This window comes from Schistocerca nitens, chromosome 4 (assembly GCF_023898315.1).
Source record: "Schistocerca nitens isolate TAMUIC-IGC-003100 chromosome 4, iqSchNite1.1, whole genome shotgun sequence".
In the NCBI taxonomy this organism is placed as follows: domain Eukaryota; kingdom Metazoa; phylum Arthropoda; class Insecta; order Orthoptera; family Acrididae; genus Schistocerca; species Schistocerca nitens.
In genome coordinates this window covers 738,672,451-738,681,874 of record NC_064617.1, presented here as the reverse complement: position 1 = coordinate 738,681,874, position 9,424 = coordinate 738,672,451, and the positions used below count along the sequence as shown (strand labels likewise).

General features: G+C 46.6%; 1 pseudogene; it reads right to left on the bottom strand.

The window, feature by feature from the left end:
• Positions 1 to 953: 953 nt before the first annotated feature.
• LOC126253896 (5S ribosomal RNA) lies at positions 954 to 1,071 on the bottom strand (annotated as a pseudogene).
• Between the last annotated feature and the right edge of the window lie 8,353 nt (positions 1,072 to 9,424).

Genomic DNA, 9,424 nt, shown 5'->3' with positions numbered 1-9,424 from the left:
CCAAAGACTGCATTTTATTGACAAATCAGTTATAATATGCAACAAAAATGCTAAGGAAATTGCCTGTTGTACTCTTGTCCGCCGCCTTCTAGATTATAGTTCCCCATTCCGGTATCCTTACTACGAGTAGATAGGACTGACTCAGGACATCGAAAAAGTGCTTAGAAGACCAAATCGTTTTCTACTCAAGTAGAAGAAGTGTCACGGATGAAATAAATGAGTTGCTATTGCAGTCACTGAAACATAGGCGTGTTTCGTTGCCAGGAGATCCTTATTTTCTCGAAATTTAAATCACCAACTTTCTCCTCGGAATGCCAAAATATTTTGTTGACTTCCACCTACACAGGAAAAAATGAACATCTTGATAAAATAAAAGGAATCAGAGTTCGCTCGGAAGTCTATTGCTCATTTTCTCAATTGCTAGTCGAGAAACTGTCCGAAATACCGCCTGTGAAACCTCAGGTGAATGCTCAAGTGTCAGATACAGAGTAATCATGTAGATGGATGTAGTTTTCTTCAATATCGTACACCAGTGAGCCAAAGCGCTATGACCACCTTTTTAATAGCGTGTTGTTCCACTTTTCCAACACGGTACAACAGAGATTCTGCTTGGTATGGATTCTGCAAGTCCTTGACAGGATTCCAGAACTATGTGGCGCCAGATGTCTAAGCACAGGTCAAGGAATTCTCGCAAATTACGGGACTGTGGTTTTCGGGCACACAGCTGGCGCTCGATATGTTTTCCATTGGGTACACTCCGTCTTCATGCCACGAGTGGCCTACCGGGACCATCCGACCGTCGTGTCATCCTCAGTGGAGGAATCGGATAGGAGGGGCATGGAGTCAGCACACCGCTCTCCCGGTCGTTATGATGGTATTCTTGACCGAAGCCGCTACTATTCGTTCGAGTAGCTCCTCAATTGGTATCACGAGGCTGAGTGCACCCCGAGAAATGGCAACAGCGCATGGCGGCCTGGATGGTCACCCATCCACGTGCCGACCATGCCCGACAGCACTTAACTTCGGTGATCTCATGGGAACTGGTGTATCCACTGCGGCAAGGCCGTTGCCCATTGGCTACAGATTAGGCGCTTTTTGCTGGCCAAGAGATCAATGTGAGTTCACTATAATATCCCTGCAACCACTGCAGCAACATTCTGACCTTGCAACATGGAAAATTATCATGCTGGAAGATGTCATTGCCGTAGGGAGAGACCGAACCATGTAGCGATGCACTGGTATCATGATGCCTTCGATTACCTTCACTGATCCCATGGAAGCCCAACTCAACGCATTGCATCGCATAATTCTGCCTTCACTGGCCTGCATCTGTAGCGCGGTGCATGTTTCGTGCAGCCATTTGTCTGGATGACGGCGTCTAAGGACCCAATCATCGACCTGGTGTAAGAAGAAATGCGATTCATTGGACAGGCGATACGTTTCTAGCAATCCACGGTGAAAACTCTGTGATGCTGTGCCCACTGCATCTTTAATGACGATGTCGTTGAGTCAGCACAGGAACTCGTAGCGGTCGTCTGCTTCGAAGCTCCATGTCCAACAATGGCCTTTGAGCGGTGTGCTCCGAAACACTTGCGCCTGCACCAGCATTGTACCGCTCGTCAGATCTGCCACAGATCGCTGCCTGTCCTGGATTACACAGTGAGGGATCCTCCAACCTCTCCGTTCTGTGACGAGACGTGGTCGTCCAGTACTAGCTATTACACCTCTTTTCATAGACGCTCACGAGAGTAGTACGCCAACATGCGACATGCCTCGCCGATTCAGAGATTCTACTTTCCAGCCGCAGCGCCGTAACAATATGCCCTTTGTCAAAACCGCTTATATCAATGGATTTCCGTATTTGCGGCCCGTATTTTCGCTATAATGACTACTCATTTGTCTCTCTTCCGCTTCTTTTCTTACTGCGTCACGTGCCCGCAACACCACCAGCAGGCATTCAACTTCACGGTGGGCGGTGGTTATAAAGTTTTGGCTCATCGGTGTATGCACACCTGCGTGCTGACTTATCAAGATATTAGTATCATTACACGTAGACCACATGTGTTGCCACATTACACGGCAGCGTTGCCTCATCTCCCAGTCAGCTACACTGACTACCTTTTTACTTTATTAACACTGTGGACTATTTTTACTTTGGAGCCGCGGTCGATAGCTGACGGCGCTTTAATCTGTTGATAACAGGTTCGAATCCTGATCGTGGAAGGAATTTACACCACCATTACTAAGTCCAGCAACGGGAAGAGAAGATCCTGAGCACAACTTTGCGTCAGTGTGCTATATTTAATTCCAAACCTCCCTGCATTATTTCATAGAGTGATTGTACACGACACTGTTAATGGTGATCCATTCGTAGAACAGGGACTTTAAGTCGGCGGCTCCATTGTTATTATTCAAGAGGCTCTCTCTTTTCTCATATACATGGCTCCAAACTGTACACACATCCATTGTAATTACCTACACTCAACCTACACACAATTATCTACACACAACCTATACACACCACAAGTAAAAGGCACATAGTGCGCCGAGAAAGAAAATGCTATTCCGAAAAAATCTGACATAATCATGGAGAAGAACACAGGGGTCCAAAGCTTAAAATCGATAAGATTCAAAACAGTTTTTGATCATAACTTTTATTTTATTTTATGACCGGTTTCCACCTAAGTGATCATTGTAAGATACGGTGATGATAATGATCTAATCCGATCATAGAGTAAACAAAAGTATACGATCGAAGTCCTTTTTGAAATCCATAAATTGTAAAATCTTTTCCGATTAAAAGGGATGAACTTACCTCTCAGGGTCTTCCAGCTAACAACGACTGTTCTTTACACTCTGGCTGTTACAATTTTCTTGCAGTGGGTCACTGCTTAAATTTAGAATAAAAATCATCACCGATGATTGCCGACAACTTACGGTATAAGGAGTCACCGTCGTTCTACCAACGGTCTTGGCAAAAAGGGAAAGCAGCCGAAGGAGCGGACAGAGGTCTGAAGCACACCCTCTTGCCCTTTGCAATGGAAAACTGCCCCTAACCGGCGGAAGAATCAGCTAGAATCAACGGGATGACAATGCAGTAGGCAATGGAAGCCACTACACTAAAGAGACGTATCCACAGAATTGAACCCTGTAACTGAGGAAGTTTCGTGACGATTTACCTGCTGGAAAAAATATTTCAGATTAGTCTCCCATTCGTACCTCCGGGAGGTGCCTGCCAAGTGGGAGGTGGCCATGAGAAACAGATTGAATGACCATCTACAGTCTACGAGTCGAAGCGTGTGATGTCAGTCATCTGAATGCAGGAACTAGAGAACCCGAAAAAGGAAATGCAGAGTGAGTTACTGTGAAGAGTTCAGTGATAGGAATGTTCTCTCCAGAATCACCAGTAAACCATTACTCACAAAAATATTTCATAATTTTAGATAACATTATTGGGGAACAGCGATCTGTCAGTTCAGTAAAATTAACAAAAAACAGTTTCCACCGCGCGGTCGTTTATGAGAAACACCTTCAGATAATGCAGCACACTGCTGACGATGAGGACGCTTGAAACAGCTGTGCTGATCCCACTGCGCAGAAGAAAGAGTATATAAGGATTTCAAACTGATAATACACTATGTAAAGGGAGTAGAAAATGGCAGCACTCGTGGGTGAGTGGAATGCTGTAGTATGTGAAGTAATAGAAGATGGAGTTAACAGGAGAATATGGGCTGAGTAACATGAATGAGAGAGGAGAAACACTAATTTCAGAAATTAACTTCAGCCATTAACATCAAATACACTTTTCATAAACGGTAAGAGTAGTAAGTAACTTGGAGAAGGCCTGGCGACACGGAAAAATTCCGTCTGGATTACATCACGGTGAGGCAGAGACACACGAATCATATACTAGATTTAAATTGTACCCAGAAACAGCTACGGAGTCACATCATAATTTAGTAATAACGAAAAGTAGACTAAAATTTGAGAAAATCGTACGGAAAAATCAACGTGGAAAGAAGTGGGATACTGAAGTACTGAGATATGATGTAGCTTTGAAGTTCTCTGAGGTTGTAGATACAGCAATAGCGAGTCATATTTGAATAGAGCTTTGGAAGACTTGGAAGAAAATAAAGTGAAGGCATAGATAATATTCCTTCAGAATTTCTAAAATCACTAGGAGAAGTGACAACGAAACTTCCATACCTCTGTCATCCGACTGATGGTCTGCGATGTCTCCTATCAACGATTCCTGCGACGAAAGAGGCGCCAGCTGACCGTTACATGGTCTGCCTGCAAAGGTTAGGTCAGAGATACAACGTGGCAGACCTCGAAGTGTTCTGTGCTAATGCTTCTACCTTGATTGCACCGGACTTTCGTGATCTAGCTGCACTGGACTGCGTTTTGGAGTGCTGTCCTACGGATTATTCAAGGGATTGCTTGACGATGGACTACTTACGTTTATTTTCTTGGGGTGATCCACAATACGATTATACGACGACGCAGCGTGGACTGCAGCTCCGAAGTATCAAGTGACTACCGTCTATCTTTACTTCATGTAATAAACAGCGTAGTGGGTATAAAACAAACGACTATGAATTTTCAAGTTGATTATTTAGAACCGAAGGTCCGGAAACAGACCAACGGACTGTCGGAAATATGTCACTCACAATTCCGAAGGTTGTAACAAGAGCAGATAAATCAAGAACGGTTGAACAATCAGTTAACAGCTCCTGCAACTAAGTTGCTTACAAGAATAATATGCAGGAAAATGGAAAAGAAAATTGAGGAACTATTAGATGATCAATTTGGTGTCCGCAAAGCAGACAGTTCTGACGTTGCGTTTAATACACTCCTGGAAATGGAAAAAAGAACACATTGACACCGGTGTGTCAGACCCACCATACTTGCTCCGGACACTGCGAGAGGGCTGTACAAGCAATGATCACACGCACGGCACAGCGGACATACCAGGAACCGCGGTGTTGGCCGTCGAATGGCGCTAGCTGCGCAGCATTTGTGCACCGCCGCCGTCAGTGTCAGCCAGTTTGCCGTGGCATACGGAGCTCCATCGCAGTCTTTAACACTGGTAGCATGCCGCGACAGCGTGGACGTGAACCGTATGTGCAGTTGACGGACTTTGAGCGAGGGCGTATAGTGGGCATGCGGGAGGCCGGGTGGACGTACCGCCGAATTGCTCAACACGTGGGGCGTGAGGTCTCCACAGTACATCGATGTTGTCGCCAGTGGTCGGCGGAAGGTGCACGTGCCCGTCGACCTGGGACCGGACCGCAGCGACGCACGGATGCACGCCAAGATCGTAGGATCCTACGCAGTGCCGTAGGGGACCGCACCGCCACTTCCCAGCAAATTAAGGACACTGTTGCTCCTGGGGTATCGGCGAGGACCATTCGCAACCGTCTCCATGAAGCTGGGCTACGGTCCCGCACACCGTTAGGCCGTCTTCCGCTCACGCCCCAACATCGTGCAGCCCGCCTCCAGTGGTGTCGCGACAGGCGTGAATGGAGGGACGAATGGACGTGTCGTCTTCAGCGATGAGAGTCGCTTCTGCCTTGGTGCCAATGATGGTCGTATGCGTGTTTGTCGCCGTGCAGGTGAGCGCCACAATCAGGACTGCATACGACCGAGGCACACAGGGCCAACACCCGGCATCATGGTGTGGGGAGCGATCTCCTACACTGGCCGTACACCACTGGTGATCGTCGAGGGGACACTGAATAGTGCACGGTACATCCAAACCGTCATCGAACCCATCGTTCTACCATTCCTAGACCGGCAAGGGAACTTGCTGTTCCAACAGGACAATGCACGTCCGCATGTATCCCGTGCCACCCAACGTGCTCTAGAAGGTGTAAGTCAACTACCCTGGCTAGCAAGATCTCCGGATCTGTCCCCCATTGAGCATGTTTGGGACTGGATGAAGCGTCGTCTCACGCGGTCTGCACGTCCAGCACGAACGCTGGTCCAACTGAGGCGCCAGGTGGAAATGGCATGGCAAGCCGTTCCACAGGACTACATCCAGCATCTCTACGATCGTCTCCATGGGAGAATAGCAGCCCGCATTGCTGCGAAAGGTGGATATACACTGTACTAGTGCCGACATTGTGCATGCTCTGTTGCCTGTGTCTATGTGCCTGTGGTTCTGTCAGTGTGATCATGTGATGTATCTGACCCCAGGAATGTGTCAATAAAGTTTCCCCTTCCTGGGACAATGAATTCACGGTGTTCTTATTTCAATTTCCAGGAGTGTAGTACAGAAAAGACTTAAAAAGCAATAGTGCACTTTCATAGGCTTTGTCAGGCTAGGAAAAGCATTCAACAACGTGACATCGTGCAAGATGTTGGAAATTTTTAGAAAAACGGGTGTAGGCTCTAGCGAAATACGGGTAATATACAGGTGAGTCACCTAACATTATCGCTGGATATATTTCGTAAACCACATCAAATACTGACTAATCGATTCCACAGACCATACGTGAGGAGAGGGGCTAGTGTAATTGGTTAATACAAACCATAAAAAAATGCACGGAAGTATGTTTTTTTAACACAAACCTAGGTTTTTTTAAATGGAACCCCGTTAGTTTTGTTAGCACATCTGAACATATAAACAAATACGTAATCAGTGCCGTTTGTTGCATTGTAAAATGTTAATTACATCCGGAGATATTGTAACCTAAAGTTGACGCTCGAGTACCACTCCTCCGCTGTTCGATCGTGTGTATCGAGCACCGAATTACGTAGGGATCCAAAGGGAACGGTCATGGACCTTAGGTAAAGAAGAGACTGCAACAGCACATTACGTCCACATGCTAACACCTTGTTATTGGTCTTTTTCACTGACGCACATGTACATTACCATGAGGGGTGAGGTACACGTACACGCGTGGTTTCCGTTTTCAATTACGGAGTGGAATAGAGTGTGTCCCGACATGTCAGGCCAATAGATGTTCAATGTGGTAGACATCATTTGCTGTACACAATTGCAATCTCTGGCGTAATGAATGTCGTACACGCTGCAGTACATCTGGTGTAATGTCGTCGCAGGCTGCCACAATACGTTGTTTCATATCCTCTGGGGTTGTAGGCACATCACGGTACACATTCTCCTTTAACGTACCCCACAGAAAGAAGTCCATATGTGTAAGATCAGGAGAACGGGCTGGCCAATTTATGTGTCCTCCACGTCCTATGAAACGCCCGTCGAACATCCTGTCAAGGGTCAGCCTAGTGTTAATTGCGGAATGTGCAGGTGCACCATCATGCTGATACCACATACGACGACGCGTTTCCAGTGGCACATTTTCGAGCAACGTTGGCAGATCATTCTGTAGAAACGCGATGTATGTTGCAGCTGTTTGGGCCCCTGCAATGAAGTGAGGACCAATGAGGTGGTCGCCAATGATTCCGCACCATACATTTACAGTCCACGGTCGCTGTCGCTCTACCTGTCTGAGCGAGCGAGGATTGTCCACGGACCAGTAATGCATGTTCCGTAGATTCACTGCCCCGTGGTTTGTGAAACCCGCTTCATCGGTAAACAGGTAGAACTACAACTCATTCTCTGTTAATGCCCATTGACAGAATTGCACTCGATGATTAAAGTCATCACCATGTAATTGCTGATGTAGCGACACATGAAACGGGTGAAAGCGGTGACGATGCAGTATGCGCATGACACTACTTTGACTCAGTCCACCGGCTCTCGCAATGTCCCGTGTACTCATGTGTGGGTTCATGGCAACAGCAGCTAAGACACCAACTGCACCCGCTTCTCCTGTGACGGGCCTGTTACGGACCCGTTTGCGTGCTACGACTATACCTGTTGCATACAGTTGGCGGTAGATGTTTTGCAATGTGCGGCACGTTGGATGCTCTCTGTCCGGGTACCGTTCTGCATACACCCTGCAGGCTTCAGCTGCATTTCGTCGACACTCGCCATAGATGAGTATCATCTCCGCCTTTTCAGAGTTCGAATATACCATGGCCACAGTTCCTACAACACTACACTACCACAGACGTCTGGTAACATGGTGTACTACAGTTGGTCTGCGTGCGGAGACGAATGCAGAATAACAATAGCAGCAAGCGCTAAATGCGGACACTGCGACAGCTAGACCAAACCACAACAGTGCACTACAGCCACACTCTTAAACACGGTCGTCATCGTAAACATGTCCCTGCAGATGCTGCTCGCCGACCGTGGCCCGTGTTTGTTACAACACGCAATTGAACGTCGGAGGTTTCAAGCGTCAACTTTAGGTTACAATATCTCCGGATGTAATTAACATTTTCCAATGCAACAAACGGCACCGATTACGTATTTGTTTATATGTTCAGATGTGCTAACAAAACTAACGTGGTTCCATTTAAAAAAACGTAGGTTTGTGTTAAAAAACATACCTCCGTGCATTTTTGTATGGTTTGTGTTAAACAATTACACTAGCCCCTCTCCTCACGTTCGGCCTGTGGAATCGGTTCGTCAGTATTTGATGTGGTTTACGAAATATATCCAGCGGTAACGTTAGGTGACTCACCCTGTATAGTGTGTACAAGAACCAAGGAGGAAATACACGGTCCAGTCACACTAACGTGACCACCGCCTACGTTCAACGTCAGTGTGCAATAACCACTCACACAGAGCAGCTGGCAGCACTAGCAGTAGAGGGTATATAAATCGTGTCGAGAGAACGTAGAAAACAGAGCAGTCGTTCCCGTAATGCGGAAACTGAGCGATTTATCTGATGTCCAAAAGTCATGAGCATTGGCTTTCGAGCCGTGGGTGGAGCCACCTCCGAAACGGCTAAGTTTGTTAAAATGCTTGAAATATACCGTGCGTGGGAAAACGGCGCTATCCAAAACCTGCGCTGGGGTAACTTTTGGTGCACGAGGGGCCTTAGACGACAAGGTTGAACAACTTCTGCGGAGAATTGTGCGGGCGAATAGACGTGCAACTATTGATAGCTTACCACCGAGATGAACCAAGAGGCAGCCAACAGCATCTCCTCAATGACCACCAAGGGAACGTTGCTGCATGTGGGCCTCCACAGCAGGTGCCTGGTTCGTGCACCCATGGTGACTGCTGTTCATCGGCGATGAAGGCTGGAATATACATGCCAATACCTCAACTGGTCGTTCTGGGAATCTTAACATTAATGAATACAGAATATTACGTCTCGGCGTGCTGCTGCGTTTAAGTGCATGTATAGCAGCTTCATACAAATCTCAAAATATATTGTTAATTGCAACATTCATCTACACAGAGCGTACTAATACCGGTATTAACGTATATTCATTTTACGCTAATGACTAATTTCATGTGGTCTTAGCTCTGTAGTCAAAATTGGCTATTACTTTAAAATAATGTTGTTATCGATAACTGTAAAGTCCTGCTGGAACATAGTTG